Consider the following 17,947-nt stretch of genomic DNA (forward strand, 5'->3'; position numbering starts at 1 on the left):
AAGAACGTAAGGGAAGTTGCAAGAATTCATTAATTCTAGTACATGTGGCAGTCCCTGTATAAATCGTGCCTACCTGTTTTCACTATCATCTCTGTCTATAACTTATAAATCTTCTAAGCTTCCCTTTCACTCTACATTAGCAATGTGAGTCTATTCCATTCATCTGTTGACTCAACAATAACAACCTTATTACTGAAATTCCTTTCATATACCATTCTGAGAACTAATTTATTTTTATTATGCTGGAGGTTGTGATGAGTTCCTTCCACGAAGCTGAAGTTAAGTCTTAATGGAAAGAAACAACGACTTTCTTCAAATACACAAGTCGAGAAATTGACTGTTATTCTTTGTGACTCTCAGCATAAACTCGCAAGATGTTAGGTTTCTTTATTATTTTGATTGACACGCATAGATACTTTTTTTCCATTCATATAAAGCATACCTTCCTATTTCTACCAATCATTCCCATCCATAAGTCTGTCTTCTAAATCTCCCTAATAACTCCGCACTAACAATCTGATTGCTGAGTCTGTTCCATTAATCTATCACCAATTCCCTCGTGTTTATAACACCAGTATTTTCCCTTGCGTCGAGTTGGACTGTTGCAACACTTGTAACAGTTGTAGTCGCTCCTTAATGACCAAGCATTAACAACTTGATTACTGATTATTGCATTAATTTATTTTAGAACCAGTTCCTTCTGTATTACAGCAGTACTTTCCCTTCTGACGAGCTCGACCTTTATAATGGTTGTAAGAGCTGTAATAAATGTATCCCAGTTGACTATTTATCAATCATTATTTGAGAAGCTACTATTCATTTATCTATCTATCTATCATCATCTACCTATCATCATCTATCTGTCATTTATCTATCACTATCTGGAAACCAATTCCTTCATAACATTTTCCCGTGTTACGAGTTGGGTATTGTAATTGGGTTGTCATAGTTGTAATAGCTCCCATTGTACTCAGCACTAACAGTCTGATTACTGAGTCTTCTATTCATCTATCACTCTAGCACTAACAGTCTGATTACTGAGTCTTCCATTCATCTATCACTCTATTTGAAAACCAGCTCCTTTGTCTGTCACAACATTCTTCCTTTTGACGAACTGGACCGTTGTAATAGCTCTTATAGTTGTAATATCTCCCTATTAACTTTTTTTACCTATCACTATCTGAAAACCAACTTATCATTTATCTATGACAAAAATTTTCCCTTATGACCTACTGAACCTTGTGATCTTTCCCCCACCACAACTTTACAACATGACAACACACGTAGGAAGCCAGACACACTCCAAGTCTCTCTCTCTCTCTCTCTCTCTCTCTCTCTCTCTCTCTCTCTCTCTCTCAGTGTGTGTGTAGCAAGCAGTCACTCAAACATTTCCTTGTACAAGACTCACAGTTCGAGCCCCACGGAGCGTCTCAATTCAGATCCTGGAGACCAAGCAGTGCTGAGTCTCCTCGCCGAGTCAGTCTCACTCATTCACTCTCACTCGGAGCCTCTTGAAGCCCTCGCACTGTTGGGAATCCCCCTAACAGCCAGGCTAAGTTTGATATTCGACTTGTTACGTTGTCCAGTGGTGATTGTTAGTGCGTGAAGGGGTGGCTTGCTGCTTTAGTGTGTGTGTGTGTGTGTGTGTGTGTGTGTGTGTTTTTCTTTATTAAGTTTCTCTCTCTCTCTCTCTCTCTCTCTCTCTCTCTCTCTCTCTCTCTCTCTCTCTCATCAGATTATGGATTATGTAATGCTTGTAAATTCTGTGTGTGTGTGTGTGTATGTGTGTGTGTGTGTGTGTATCTGTGTATGAGTTCGTGCGTGTGTGTGTGTATCTGTGTATCTTATGTGCGCTTGCGTGCATGAGCTTGTGTGTATGTGTGTGTGTGTGTGGCCCTCCTGCCTTGCCTGGACACTTTCATCTGCAATTCATAGCTTAAGGATCTTAACATTTAATCGGCTCAGTCCTTCCCGCCGAGCATAATGAAGTACTGTCCAACCAAGGAGAAGCAACCCCTCCCTCCTCATCCCTTATTCCCTCCCGCCTCTCCCTTACCCTCCCTTCCCGTGCGTCTGAGGTGAAGATTCCCACGCTAATGACTCGTAATTACTCCCGTGTTTCCTTCTTACTTGTATTTATCACGCTGCTTCTGCTTGAGGTTTGCAACGTTCATTTGTGGGATTGTTTCCTCTTTCTCTCTCTCTCTCTCTCTCTCTCTCTCTCCTCTCTCTCTCTCTCTCTCTCTCTCTCTCTCTCTCTCTCTCTCTCTCTCTCTCTCTCTCTCTCTCTCTTATCTATTTCTGTGTTTTTATTTACTTTTTTTTCTGTCTATCTCATCTCTTTTCTCTCTCCCTCTCTCTCTATTTGTTTGTGTCTAAGTCTCTGTCTCTCTCGATCTTCCATTTTCTGCTTCTGTTTTCTCTCTGTTTGTGTCTAAGTCTCTGTGTCTCTTGATCTTCCGTTTTCTGCTTCTGTTTTCTCTCTCTCTATTTGTTTGTGTCTAAGTCTCTGTCTCTCTCGATCTTCCGTTTTCTGCTTCTGTTTTCTCTCGTCTCAAATCTCGGTCGCTGTTTCTCTGTCATTGTCTCTCTCTTATGTCATGGAATTTCACTTTCTTGACGTTTTATCTTTATTACAATAGTGTCTATAAACGTGTAGATTGCTTAGACTTTTATTCATCAGTACCTACAAATTTTTTTTTTTCGTATCTATTTATTCTTTTAGCATACAGTCTTGTTTTGCTATAATTTCTCTCTACGTGGAAATCAAATAACTGATATCCGTTACATATCCTCAGTTTTATGTTCTGCCTTCATTATTTCGCTTGTTTTAATGCAGCAGGGCGAGAGTGTGGAGTCCAGACGTGTTTCATCATAATCTCATAACATGCATCGTTCATAAATGTAATGGGAATGTTTATAGTGTTCTTGTTGTGTTGAGTTCTCACCTATACTAGTGTAGGTTCAGGAATTACAATATATATATATATATATATATATATATATATATATATATATATATATATATATATATATATATATATATATATATATATATATATATATATTATTTCGTGCTATTTGTTTATTTGCCGGAGTTACTTTTGTTTTATTTATTCATTCGTATTTTTTTTTGCTTATCTCTATTCAATTTTATATATATATATATATATATATATATATATATATATATATATATATATATATATATATATATATATATATATATAGTTGAGAGAGAGAGAGAGAGAGAGAGAGAGAGAGAGAGAGAGGAGCGCGGGACTTGGACCAGTAGTAGACGCGTCGAGTCGAGAGAAGCCAAAGTTGCTGTAAGTTTTATGTAAAACTAGAGTTAACATTCTCCACTTGAATTTCTCTTTGAGAGTTGAGTCTGCAGCAGTGTGTAGGGAAGGGGGTGGGCTACACTACTGTAATTTGTTTTGACCCAGCTCCCCATATGAAGCCTCTAGAATTTTTAAAAATATAAGCGTTTTGTTGTGAGTGGAGCGCATGGCTGGCTGGCTGCCTTCCACCTCCTCGTATCCCGTTCCTCCCCTGCCCCCCCTTTGTCTGTGATAGCTGCAGCGTCAGGGCGCGCCGCTGCCTCCTTTGTTAGTTGGTGTTCGGTCAAGCCAGGGAAGAGATGTGCTCGTTGAGGCAGAGCAAGGCAAGGAGACTAAGGGGGGGATATATAGTTTAGAGGACCTTTGTTTGAGTAGACATTATTTAGGTATTCAAAGCAGTGAGCCCCTAGCTGATATAGTTAACCTAGGAGTCTCCAGGAGCCTGTCTGTTGTTGTTGTGCCTTTTTAGTTTGGATAAATATCTTTCACACCGACTCCTTGGCTACTGGCCGGGGTTTTGGCGTATCGGAGAGCGGTTGGCTGGCTCTCCCTTTTGACTGGGCTGCATGTTCTTGTATTTATGTATTTTGTCTTGTTAAATGTTACTGGGATTCACAGCTGCGTTAAGAGCTATGTACCCAGAGGATATTGAAATTTTCTACTGTACAGTAGTCTACTTCTCGGGTTTTAACGTTTATGGGTGGTATTGGCCCGACTTCTGGGAGGCTGTAAATGGTACTGTTGAGCAGAAGGTAATATTCTGTGAGCGTGGGTGGTTCTTGTCTCGAGAGGGCGGTAGCTTATATAATATTATAATTAATCGTCATAGTAGTTTGTCCATCGTCGTAGCTGTACCTCCTAGTACGTGGTTATACGATTCTTTTCAGCAAGTGAAGTGTGTTCAGTTATTCCTTTCTTGGTGCTCGGGTTAAGACAGAGTGGCGACCTCATTTGTTAAATTCACCACATGATACCAGAAGGACCCCGTGCAGGTGAATGTGGGCCCCGCACTAGACTGCGCAGGAGGCACTTTAGGGAGGCTCGCCTGAGGTAGTGGCAGCCATGAGGGGGACTGAACCTGGTATTGCGACAATATATTTAATGGTTACAGGAGACCCGAAGGGTCTTGTATATCCGCGGCTGGGACACTAGACTACATAGGTGGTAATCCAGGAAGCTAACCAAGTTAGTGGTAGCTGAAGAGGGACGGAATCTGGTGTCGTAACATTATCTATTATTTTTATAAGAGTTACTGCTGGCCAAGGGCAACAAAAAGGTGAAAAGCAAAGCGAACTCAACATGGCAGTCCCAAAAGGTAACTGAAATAATATCCAAATCTATAGGAGTTTTGAACCCTGCCTCTTAGCTCGCAAATTGTCTCCACTCGTGTTTGGCAGTTTGCACACTACTTGTGTTACTTCACGAACAATTATTTACTTAGTTATGTGATTTATGTCTGTGACAGTCAACCTGGACACATGGTACATGTCAGAATGCATGTTGCACTCCTGGGTGCATTGATTTTTTTTCCAAAAGGTGCCCGGGAACACTGGGGTACATGGAGGGATACATGACATGGCCTGTTTGTATAAGAGTGTATAACACGAAAAGTTAATCTGGGAAGAAAATTGTGTGTCAGGTAAGACATTTTTTTAAATTGATAATTAAAGTATTAGAAATTGTGTATTACATTAGTACATCATACTCGGACACAACTCGTACCTCGCTGGTTTGAGATGCTTCATTTTGTTTTATTACATATTTAGCACCTTTACTTATTTAGGACAAATTAACTATTCTCTATGTTCGACATAGCGACATTTTTTTTACTTTTTTACTTGTAGATTTTCATTCTCAAAAACAGAGTTAAAAAAAAAAATTGAAATATTAATTTTTATTCCAATTAATCGTCGTCGGCGCGAGCGTGTGTGAAGTTTTCAAAAGCTCCCGGAAGGATTCATGGATTTGGAAAAAAGTTGTGAACCACTGGTTTATATGACTGATAGCTCTGTTATTTGATTTTATTTCCCAGAAACTTGTATTAAATAGCGATGGTGGTATAGTGGTGAGCATAGCTGCCTTCCAAGCAGTTGACCCGGGTTCGATTCCCGGCCATCGCAAAACACTTATTCCTATTTTATTTATATACACTTGCATTTTCCTTTTTTTTTTTCTATTATGCATTACTTATTCACTTATTCATTTAGCCATTTATAGATTTTTCATCTTTTTTGTTGAGAGATACGCCTGTTCAAATGAAATATCTGTACATTGTATGCACGGATCATTTTGACACCACGGAACGAAAGACGTAGTAGTAGTGGCCGATATGATATACGTTGGTAGCCCTGCTGTAACTCCTTGTATGGAGGGCTACGACAGGCGATACACGACCATGTCCATAATATGAAAGTAACCACGTGAACATCTTGGCAGTGTTTGACCTGTTTTAAGATCGGAGTTATGTAAAAATCACTGAATGTTTCGAATCTTACGAACAAGCCACAACCAGGCATGCCAATCCTCCCACAACATCACCGGTTGCTCTGATGTTTATTGTAGCCATCGAACCCCCTGTGCACTGAAACTTTTTTTGTATAACCTTGTGTACAAGAGTAACATTTTGTCGTAAGGACACGGAAAGTTAAACAAATATATATTTTGGTTCGTATGAAACTAAACAAAATATTAGTTCCAAAGACAAAGACACAAGAAAAAATGATGAAAGGTTCATTTGAGGGGCTTTTTTTTTTTTTTTTGATACAAAGTACAAAAAGTGTCTAAAGTTAAAATCATGAAAATTTGCCAAACAGTGGAGGATTAAGACAAAGGCTGAGCAAGAGTAAAAAAAAAAAATAAATAAATAGAAAAAAATAAAGAAACGTTAGATGGAAAAAAAAAAAAATCAAGGGGAAAAATGCAAGAAATATATAGGGTTCAATGGCAAAGCTATTGAATAAAAAATGGGTAAAAGTTAGAACGAAATTCTTAATGGGAAAAACAACTCGGGTGGGAAAAAATAATAAATAAAGAAGGTTCAGTGTCAAAACTCAACACGAGTAATGTACATGTATAGATGAAATGGAAACCCAATAATGTCCCTGCAAATGTAACGCAAGATGAGAATGGGATGTTAAAATGTGGAACGTGATTTAGTCTGTGAATGGGAGGAAATATAGACGCTTTAACGAGCACGTTGAGGTTAACTATAGTTAACAGGCAGAAGTAGAGGTGAAGTGTGTGTTTGGGTTATATTGTTCTCCCAGAGGAATGAAAATGTGGATGAGAGAGTGGAATGTTAGAATGTGAATACGGGTGTTTTCATGAGCAGCTCGAGGTTAACAAGAGTGAATGGGCGGAAGTGGAAGTGGTTTGTGTGTGTGTGTGTGTGTGTGTGTGTGTGTGTGTGTGTGCTGCGGTGAGGTGGTTATACCGTCATATCGCATTGCTGTGCGGAATGTTGTGGCGACGCTCTGCTGCAGCTTTAGTGTAATAAATTCCAAGCGGCAAATAGCTTTGTTGCTATTACGTACTCGTATTGATAGCTAGTCAGTCCGTCCATGATTGAGCGCTATTTCATTCGCATTTTTACGATTATTTGATTGGTTACCCTACCTCAATTTTTAGCCTCTGAAAAGAAGTAAATATTGACTTTTTGATATGATAGAAAATTTTTCCTTTTATCAAATCTTCAATGGCATTTTTTTTTTTCTAGGAAGTTCGTGGTGTTTTATGAGTCTCTCTCTCTCTCTCTCTCTCTCTCTCTCTCTCTCTCTCTCTCTCTCTCTCTCTCTCTCTCTCTCTCTCTCTCTCTCTCTCTCTCTCTCTCTCTCTCTCTCTCTCTCTCTCTCACTAAATCCACGACCTTTCCTGATAAAAGTATAACATTTTTCTCAAGGTTCATATGAAAGTTAGTCTTCTTGCTGCTTTACAATGCACTCGTATGTCCCTCTTGTCCAGCAACAAAACACTCGGCTCCCGCACTGCCCTCCTGCATTCTTTATTCCCTAAGCGATGAAACGAAGGGCGTAATAAATGGAGTAGATAAATAATACTGCAGCCTTTACCAGGAAGAGAAAAATATATATCCTATGCACCTAGCAAGTCGTGCATTTTACATTTTGAAATCTTGAGAGCTAAATCTTTTATATTCGGGTTTCGCGCGTTTTGTATTTGGTATTCTTGTCTAAAGGCCTTTTTTGTGAGTTATTCTTTGTATCGTCGTTTCTTTCTTCAGTGGTATTCTTACTTTAGACGTGTGTGTGTGTGTGTGTGTGTGTGTGTGTGTGTTTAGTAAATCTGTATTCGTCTTACTCGTTTTGTGTTTAAAGTTCATGTTTAAAGATCTTTTTCGTTGTGTATTCAGGTTTATCGTTATTGTTTTTTTTTTTTTTCTAATAGTATTCTTACGTTAGGAATTGGTTTATTATTTTTTATAGTAAATCTTTATTTTCGCTTTGGCGTTTGATATTCTTTTCAAAAGATCTTTTCTAAGTGTATTCAGATGTGTTTTTGTTATGGTTATTTCAATAATATGCTAAACTCCGACTTTTTTTCCTTTTATCAGAACAAGGTGCTTATTTCTTTTTTACTCGTTTTGTGTTTGACATTCTTAGCTAAAGATGTATCTCTCAGTTCTTTATATTACGTTTTATTTTTATTCAGTTGAATAATGTTCTTACTTCATTTTTTTTATAGCAAAATCTTTATTTATTTTTTATTTTATTTATAATTTTTTTTACTCGCTTTTGTGTTCAGTATTCTTTACTAAATGTCTTCCTGTAATATATTAAGTTTTCTCTTTATCATAATTTCTTGTTTCAATAATCTTACCTGAGACTTTTTTTTCTTATTAATAGCGAATCTTTATTCGTTTTTACTCTTGTTGTTTAACATTCTTTGCTATTTTTTTTTTTGTTGTATATTAATATTTCTCATTATTATCGTCTTTCTTCTTAATGGTATTCTTACGTCAGAGTTGTTTTCTTTTTCTTAATAGAAAAATCTTTATTCTTTTTACTCGTTTTGCATTTGACATTCTTACGTAGCTAAAGGCTTTTCTCCATTTTATTCAACTTTGTTTTTATTATCATTTCTCTTTTCAATAATACTCCATTTAGCTGTTTTTAATTTTCCTGTTTCCTTAACTCATTTTGCATTTTGATATCCTTGCCTAAAGGTATTTTTTGGTAATATTTTTCCACTTTCTCAACGTATTATCGTTTCTTTCTTAATGATATTCTTACACCGGGATCAATTTTTTTTTTTTTTTTCATCTGGCGGAAATTCATCTTATTTTCCACTTTTGGAAAGCAAGGCTTTTATAGTGGAAAACTTTATTATGAAGTCGATTTTATTCCCGTGTTATCTCGTATGCAAGTACGAGAAAATGTTTGCTATGAGTGGACGAATTCCTGCATATCAGTGAGGATAAACATATCTATGTTTATTTTTGGATTTTTTCTTTCTTCATTCATTCACTCATTCATTCATTGTTCCTTTTTCTTTTTTTCTTTTTTTTTCATTAGTTCTTTCTTTATTTCTTTATGCATTCATCTGTTTATCTATTCACTTATTTATTTTTACTAACAGTTGTTTGAAGCACATCGAATGGGGAAAGATGTGCCGCTTGAGGGAATCACGAGAAAATTCTCTCTGGAAAATGATAACATACACAAACACATTAAAGTAAAGGTTGAAAGGTCATTAGGTCACTATATAGTTAATTTTTTTTTTTTTGTATTTTAAATTTTTATCATGAGTGCTTGTCATGTATTTTTGTAGGAAGGTGACATATTTCCATTACTTGCATTGCTAAAAAATAATAATGCGTTGATACTGTTCTTATATATATATATATATATATATATATATATATATATATATATATATATATATATATATATATATATATATATATATATATATATATATATATATAAAGAAGGATATTTTTATTAGGTAAGGCCAGACTAGAGAAAAAACAGAAAATGTTAATATAAAAATCTTTTCTTTAGAAATAAAAATAAAATAAAAAAACCGGATATGTGTATTAGTTTTGACTAGACGTGAAGCTTTTGATCAGAATAGTATTTTTTTTTTTTCAGGTATTTCTGAAACGAGTAGAATATTTACATTACTTCAGAATGGAACTCAATCTCGTGTTATGAAAAGTTGCTTATATCATTTGGAAAAAAAGATGGATATGTGCATTAGTTTTGACCCAGACATGAAGCTCACGATCAGAATGACACTATTTGTGAAGAGACAAAAATATTTTCATTGGTTCAAAATGGAAGTGAATAAGCCACACGCAAAACCTTTTATGACCTTCAGTGTGAGACGTAGAACGCCCCCACACACAAGCAAATACACTGCACGGCCATTACTGTCACGCTGCCGCCTTATCCCGTGTCATGGCCAGAGCGGCACTTGTAACGCGGCTAACGTGCTTCATTAAAAGGGTGCTGATTGATAAAAGGTTCTGATTTATTCACAGCTTTGTGCGCGAATCATCAAGTGCCCTCTATTCGTGTTGCTAATATACGCGCTGCTGCTCGTGTCGTGTTTTGTGTTTGCTGGGGTGTTTGTGAGTACGTATAGCGGCCAGCTGGATCTGTGGTTGTGTTCTGTTCCTGATCTTATGTTCTGGGTTCGGTTCTGGCGTGTGATGATAGTATTGAGTGAAGAATAAAGTGTGAGAAACAATAAAAAAAAAAATAATAATAATAATAGATCAATAAAAAAATGCTTAAATAAACTTTGCCTTTTTATCCGTCTTCTTATTCCTTCAGCAAGCAAAACAGCTCACACTTCAGGGAAGAGAACAGTAAAAAGGAAAAAAAGAAAGTACAGAAAGCTCACCCAGTTTGAAAAGAAAAAAAAGAAAAAAATAGAGAAAGCTCACCCAGTTTGAAAAGAAAAAAGAAAAAGTACAGAAAGCTCACCCAGTTTGAAAAGAAAAAAAGGTAAAAAAAAAATAAAGAAAGCTCGCCCAGTTTGAAAAGAAAAAAAAGGAAAAAGTACAGAAAGCTCACCCAGTTTGAAAAGAAAAAAAGGAAAAAGTACAGAAAGCTCACCAAGTTTGAAAAGAGAAAAAAGAAAAAGTACAGAAAGCTCACCAAGTTTGAAAAGAAAAAAGGAAAAAAGTACACAAAGCTCACCCGGTTACAAAACAACTCGCACATCAAACCAAAACGAAAAGCAAGTAGTTACCTAAATACTACAACACAACAAAGAAACCACGAAGTCCTGGAAACACAAGCCTTCATGTCACTTACCGCACTTTCCACACTCCTTGCAGCCCTCAAGACGCCGCGTAAAGGCGATATGGAGACGTGTTCAGGTGTGTGCACGGCGGTGAAGGTCGCGTGTGTGTGAGATGCTGAGATGCTGGGTCGTGGCGTCTGTCTTTGGAATGAATTACCTTCTTGATACACATTTAAGGGAAGAGAGTGTCAAGTGAACATATCAAGTAGTGTATTTTGCAGTTTGAATTCTTGATAGATAAATCCTGTATTCGTTTTCATGTTTTGTGTTTGGTGTTTGGTGTTCAGAGAGAGAGAGAGAGAGAGAGAGAGAGAGAGAGAGAGAGAGAGAGAATGTTTTTGTTAGTTACTGCATGTGAAATATTGATAGTGTTTTCAGTCTTGAGAGAGGAAGTGTGTTGAAAAGTTACATCCTCTTTACTGTTTATTTATCCATCATCTCGTCTGACACAGCTGAAATGATACCTTTAATTGGGGCGGCATTGGAAGTGAAGTTCGTACGTGTTACAGTGACATATTTATTAGTTACGATATTTATAGAGGGAGGATTAACTGTATCAACATTTACACATACATCAAATACTAAACGAGGCTGAAATGACGCCACTAAATTACAACAGATTGATTGAAAGTAAAATTCGTACGCTTAATGGAGACTTGTAATAATTAGTCTTCAAATGGAGAGGATTAAATGCTATATTTTATCACTATTTATCTATCAACTCCCAAATGAGGCTGATATGACACCGTTAATTAGAGCAGATTTATCGGAAGTTTAGTTCGTACGTGTCACAGTGACATTCATAATAATTAGGATGTTCATAGAGGTAGGGATGAGAGCTTGCATTAATCTGTCAACTCTCCAATGAGACAAAAAAAAAAAAATGACACCTTTAATTACAAGAGATTTATCAGAAGTAAAGCTTGTTACAGTGACATATTTACTGATTTCATAGGAGGAGTAAGTTATTTTTATCAACATTTACGTATTAATTAGAGAACAAAATGTGTAAAACAGTAAACAAAGAAGGAATTAAACATAGATAGATAGATAGATAAATCAACGTGAAAAATAATAAATGATAAAAAAAATATAAAGTAAATTCTGACTTTTTTGCGGTGTTATTCCCAAACGAGATTTAAATGACGCTTTTAATTATGACGGATTTATCGTAAGTAAAGTTTATGTGCGTTACAAAGATACATTAATAAGTTACGGTCTTTATAGATGGAAATGTAAGAGTTATTTACTATCAGCATTCATCTATTAATTCACGAACGAGAGAAGTAACATTTTCTATCGGCATTTATCTGCAAATCCCCAAACGAGGCTGAAATGAAAGGTTACCTGCTCCAGTAATGAAACTTTTAACACTCGTATGTTATTTAAAATTTTCTTTTCCAACTTTTCCATAAGCTGCATAAGCTTAACCGTCTCCATCCCATCATTACGAAAAAGGAAAAGAAAAGTAACCCACTAATTATTTATCCATTATTGTCCTTTCTTCCTTTCCAACTTTCCTGCAATCTGCACAAACTCAATATCTTCATCTTCTTTTCCCATTACAAAAATTATAAAGAAAAAAAAGTATCGTAACCCAACATCTTTTTTTATCCCTTCCTTTTCTCCTTCCATATTATCTTCATTCCCATTTATTCTCATTACAAAAAATAAATAAATAAAAGAAAGAAAAAGAAAAGAAGAAAAAAAAAAAAGGGATCCTGTTCAGTATTGCGTCAAGGAAACACATGGGACACAACGCAAGGCCTCCAATGAAACGTGTCTCATCTTGTTTTGCTACCGCCGCAAGACAAGACAACGCGAGGCAGTGCTGTGTTGGCGGTGAGGTCTCCTATGATACAAGCCGACGAAGTTAATAGCAGGAATAATACTCCCTTGAAGTGAGGAAAGGAGGGAGTGATAGAGGGAAATAGAAAGAGAAGTAGAGAGGGGAGGGTGAGGAGGGGAGTGAAGGAGAGGGAATGAGGGAGGGAGTGAGACAGAGAATTAGAGTGAGGGAGAGGCAATGATTGAGGAAGGTAGAGAGGGAAGGATGTAGGTAGGGAGACAGTGAGAAAGGGAAAGAGGTAGGGAAGGAGGGAGGAAGGGAGGTAGGAATATAGTGAGGCAGAGGAAGGAGGGAGAGAGGGAGGGAAGGAGAGAGTGAGAGAGGAGACAGGTGACCTCAGAATAAGGGGAGGAATAGGAAAATGAAAGAAGGGAAATGTATTACAAATAGTTACAACATATTGGACTGCGGAAACAATAGAACTTTGAGAGAGAGAGAGAGAGAGAGAGAGAGAGAGAGAGAGAGAGAGAGAGAGAGAGAGAGAGAGAGAGAGAGAGAGAGAGAGAGAGAGAGAGAGAGAGAGAGAGATATTACTATCACTTCTCATATTACCCTGAACGAAACTATTCAAACGTTGGAAATTTGCAGCCAAGTTAAGTTCAGTGCATAGAAAAATTTAGTGGCAGGCAATCATGATAGGAAGGTTGTTGATTAATGGGAGGTAAACAGCCATCCAGTCAGTCAGTCAGTCAGTCAGTCAGTCCTCCAGTCACTCACCCATTCACTTGCCCACCCACCTATTCACTCACTCACCCAATCAGCCAGCCACCCAGCAAGCCAGCCCCCCAATTACCCACTCACTTCTCACCCACCCAGTCACTCGCCCACTCAACTACTCATCAAGTCAGTCAGTCGGTCAGCAATAAGTTCTAGGCTGGTCGGGGATGGAGAGAGAGAGAGAGAGAGAGAGAGAGAGAGAGAGAGAGAGAGAGAGAGAGAGAGAGAGAGAGAGAGAGAGCATATACTGATTGAAATTCGTCATAAACTTTGAGAAATGCACCAGTGAACTCTAGTCGCGGAAACGTCGTTAATTTGGTTGGTGGAATTAATGGAGTGTGTGTGGCATCGTGCAATGAATGTTTAATGTACCACCTGTGCCTGTGTGCTTCCCGCTACGCTGATCTTAATTTAGATCGCTGCAGCACAATACTGTTCGTGTGTGTGTGTAGTTTTATACGTTATTAACACGAGAAACACACTTGAGAACCCAGCTGGTCATCTCTGTGGTCGAACAAAATCGTGGTGAGAGAGAGAGAGAGAGAGAGAGAGAGAGAGAGAGAGAGAGAGAGAGAGAGAGAGAGAGAGAGAGAGAGAGAGAGAGAGAGGCGTTGCAGAATACGGGTTTTTTAAAGGGTGAAAAAATGGGGAAGGGTGAGAAAAGATAGGTTGGAAAAGACACCCATTTAGTTGGTACTCTCTCCTCTCCTCTCCTCTCCTCTCCTGTGACTTTTGGGTTGTGGGAGCTTTCATTATGTTTTGTTATTGGTATATTAGTGTTGCGAGATGTGTGTGCGTATTTGTGTTGGTGAATTTTGTGTGAATAGGAAAGATTTTATTTCTTTTTCTTTTTCCTTATTTTTATGTTTTAGTTTTGTTGTTGTTGTTGTTGTAGTTGTTGTTGTTGTATTATGTTTTATTATTATCATCATCATCATTTTCATAATCATAATCATCATCACCATCATCAAAATCATCATCATCATCATCATCATCATCATCATCATCATCATCATCATCACTTATAACCATCAACAACTTGTAAAGTACTCCAGTTAATGACTTGCTTCTAATAGTCGTTCATTTCTTCATTGAACGTGCACTTGTGAATGGAAGTAGGAAGGAGGCAGGAATATAATTAATGAACTTAAAGAAAAACAGTAAGGAATGTTTGCTTAATATCGTTCCAATAAAAAAAAAGTGTCTGTCCTTTTGTCTCTCTCTGTGTGTCTGTGTCTCTGTCTCTCATACCAGTGTCTCTTTTTTTACTACTATTTCTCTTTCCTTAAGGTCCTCACAGTAATAAAAAGTGCCTCTGCCTCTATCCCTGTGTCTGTCTATGTCTCCCTCTCTCTCTCTCATTACTATAAATCCCTCTTGTCTCTTTATGTCTACTCCTTTGTGTCACCTCTCTCACTACACTCTCTTTAAGATCCCAACAAATACTCTCTCTCTCTCTCTCTCTCTCTCTCTCTCTCTCTCTCTCTCTCTCTCTCTCTCTCTCTCTCTCTCTCTCTCTCTCTCTCTCTCTCTCTCTCTCTCTCTCTCTCTCTCTTTAAGGTTCTCACAGGTATCAGTTGTCCCATACTGCACGCGTCTTCAAGTCATTATAACACTCGGGCCAAAAGAGCTCCCGTGCGTGTCTTAGAGGCGCCGCTGACTCAATTGTGCCTTCCCTTATTGAGTCTTCATTTTAACGCGAGGGTCTTTTTTTTTTTTTGTGGATATTCTACAGGCGACGAGTGAGGAGGAGCTGATTAAACTTGATGAAAGGATCCTTTGTTTGGGAGCATCCTGTTATTGGCGAGACGGGAAAGGATAGAGAACGAGGAGGAAGAGGAGGAGGAGGAAATTAGGAATACACAGGAAGAACATGTATAAAGAATGCTACTGCCAATAACAAGAGTGTCTACTAAGATCTGATTTCGCTATTAAAAAGGTAGGAAAAGAAACGAAAAAAGAGGAGGAGGAGGAAGAAGAGGAAGAAAAGGAGGAGGAAAGTGAAAATTAATATTAAGAGGAGATGAAACAAGTCAAAGTTTAGATCCTTCATTTCCTCCTCGTAATGTTTACTTTTTGTCACTTTTTTAATCCTTCTCCTCGGTCAGTCCAAGTTTTCTGTCTCCGATGCACTCGGATACACTTCGGATACATTTCTGCCTGACGCGTCAGCCGGATCAGAAGGGCAGCTCATCCATCTTCATCACCCTTATATTTACGTTCTTTTCTTCCTCTTCTTCTTCCTCCTCCTCTTCACGTTCTTTGTTTAATCTTCCACACTCCCTCTGACCTCTTTTCGTCTATCTGGCAAGATATTCTTATCTTACGTATTCATATATCACGTCTTCTATGCATCTTTTATGTTTCTACTTGAGTATTCTTGCCTTGTGTCCCTTCCTCTTCTTGCCTTGTGTCCCTTCCTCGAGTCAGTTCCTATATCTTGTCTTACTTTTTTTTTTGTACTTTTTTGTTCCTTCTTGTGTCTGTCTGTCTACGTTGAGTAATGGGAAAATTATGCTACTTTTTATTTTAATATCGATATTGATAAGTAATATTATAGGATTGATTTATTCGAAGGGATTATGTTCGATTATGGTGTGTGTGTGTGTGTGTGTGTGTGTGTGTGTGTGTAATTTTTTTTTTTGTGTGAGTGTGTGTGTGTTAATCAGCTTTAGGTTTGTAATTATACGTGTTGATCTCATACACACACACACACACACACACACACACACACACACACACACACACACACACACACACACACACACACACACACACACACACACACACACACACACACACACACACACACTACCATTTCCCAAATCTCACACCTTTCAGTCTACACCTCATTCCCTCATCATCCTCACCCCCTCACCTTCCTCCCCTTTCCCTCCCTTACCCCTCCACCTCACACTGTCCCCATCTTCCATTCCCTCACCTCGTCAAGTCAGGTTCTGTATCTTCTCATCAGGGAAAAAAAGGCCCGGTTTACAAAACTTCGCTTGTTAGAAAAATGAAAGCAACACACACACACACACACACACACACACACACACACACACACACACACACACACACACACACACACACACACACACACACACACACACACACACACACACACACACAACCTGATGCTAAAAGCGGGAAGTTTTCTAAAGAGTTGCTTCGAAGTCAACTTGATTTTCTTTTGCTCTTTTTCTTCCTTTCCATGTTTTCCTTGTTTGTTTTTTTCGTTTTGTAAAGGTTTTCGTTTAATTTTTAGTTGTTTTTATTTGAGTTTTATCTTTATTTTATTTTTTTGGTTACTTCCCACGTCTTCCTTCAATGTTTTCGTTCTTTTTTTCGTTTTTCTCTTTGTTTTCGGTTTTTTTTTTTCGTTTCTTGCCTCCATCCCACGTTTTCCTGATTTTTTAGTTTCATTTATTTATTTATTTATTTTTCGTGTCTAAATTTAGTTTCTATTTTTTTTTACTTCTTCATTCCTTAACCCTCCCTCGTCTTCTGTTTGCTTTTGGGTTTTTTACAGTTTTCATTTTCTTTTCCTCTTTTCCTTCCTGTATATCTGCTACTTCTCTCTTTTTCTCTTTATTATTTTTTTTGCCTTTTTTTTGTTTCCACTTTTCTTTCTTCATTTCTTTGCTTCCCTCTCGTCTTTTTTATATTTTTTTTGTTGTGTTTCTTTTCATTTTTTCCTTTTCTTCACTGGATACCTCTACTATCCCCCCTTTTTATTTTGCTTTCCTTCATTCCTTTGCTCCCCTTTCCCTTTGTGTGTTTGCTTTCAATGTTATTTTAATTCTTTCTTCCTCTTTTCCTCTTTTTCGTCACTCTTTATCTCTGCTCCTATGTCTTTTTCTCTTGATTTTCCTTTCTTCTGATCTCTCTCTCTCTCTCTCTCTCTCTCTCTCTCTCTCTCTCTCTCTCTCTCTCTCTCTCTCTCTCTCTCTCTCTCTCTCTCTCTCTCTCTTTTATCTCTATTATTTTCTCTTTAATCTTTTACCTCTCTCTCTCTCTCTCTCTCTCTCTCTCTCTCTCTCTCTCTCTCTCTCTCTCTCTCTCTCTCTCTCTCTCTCTCTCTCTCTCTCTCTCTCTCTCTCTCTCTCTCTCTCTCGTTTCCTCTGTCTTCATGTTTTATTTTCTCTTTTATTGTTTTATTTTATTGTTTCGTTTCTCTGTCGCTCTTTCGATACGAGTGTGTCACAGTTGTCTGTCATCTCTCTCTCTCTCTCTCTCTCTCTCTCTCTCTCTCTCTCTCTCTCTCTCTGACGTAGTTTTTTTTTCATAATTTTTTTTGTACTATTTTCGTACTATTTTCCTCGCTTATTTGACGTTCTTCCTATTTGTCACTCATAATTTTCTATTTTCTTATCTTTTGCTTATCACTTTTCACTATTTTCCTCACTTTTATATAATTTTCTTTTATTTTTATGGAATTTTCTGTTCTACACTTTCAATTGTTTATTTTCTTAATGTTTATATTTTTACTATTATATTGATTTTCCTCTAATTTCTTTATTATTTTCTTAATTTTCATATATTATTTTGGTGTTTTCTTTTTTCTTCATATTTTCTATTATTTTTTTACTTTCTTATAATTTTCTGTTTTCTTAACTTCCATATCACTTTGTACTAACTTAATTTTCTAATTGTATTATTCTCTTCTTTTCCTCTTCCTTTATTTATTCCGTTTTCTTTCATCGTGTTTTCATTTCTCCTTTATTTCGTTCGGTGTATAGCTTGCTGTTGTCAGATATTTATTTAT

General features: G+C 37.2%; 1 protein-coding gene and 1 non-coding gene across 2 annotated transcripts in view; both read left to right on the forward strand.

Annotated features, from left to right (window-relative positions):
* The window catches only part of LOC135113506 (cytosolic Fe-S cluster assembly factor NUBP1-like), a 248,727-nt gene that overhangs the window by 26,418 nt on the left and 204,362 nt on the right, over positions 1-17,947 (forward strand). The window lies entirely within an intron of this gene.
* Positions 5,393-5,464, forward strand: Trnag-ucc (transfer RNA glycine (anticodon UCC)). The gene has a single exon. It is a non-coding gene; the product is annotated as a tRNA-Gly (tRNA).

Source organism: Scylla paramamosain, chromosome 26, assembly GCF_035594125.1.
Source record: "Scylla paramamosain isolate STU-SP2022 chromosome 26, ASM3559412v1, whole genome shotgun sequence".
NCBI lineage: Eukaryota > Metazoa > Arthropoda > Malacostraca > Decapoda > Portunidae > Scylla > Scylla paramamosain.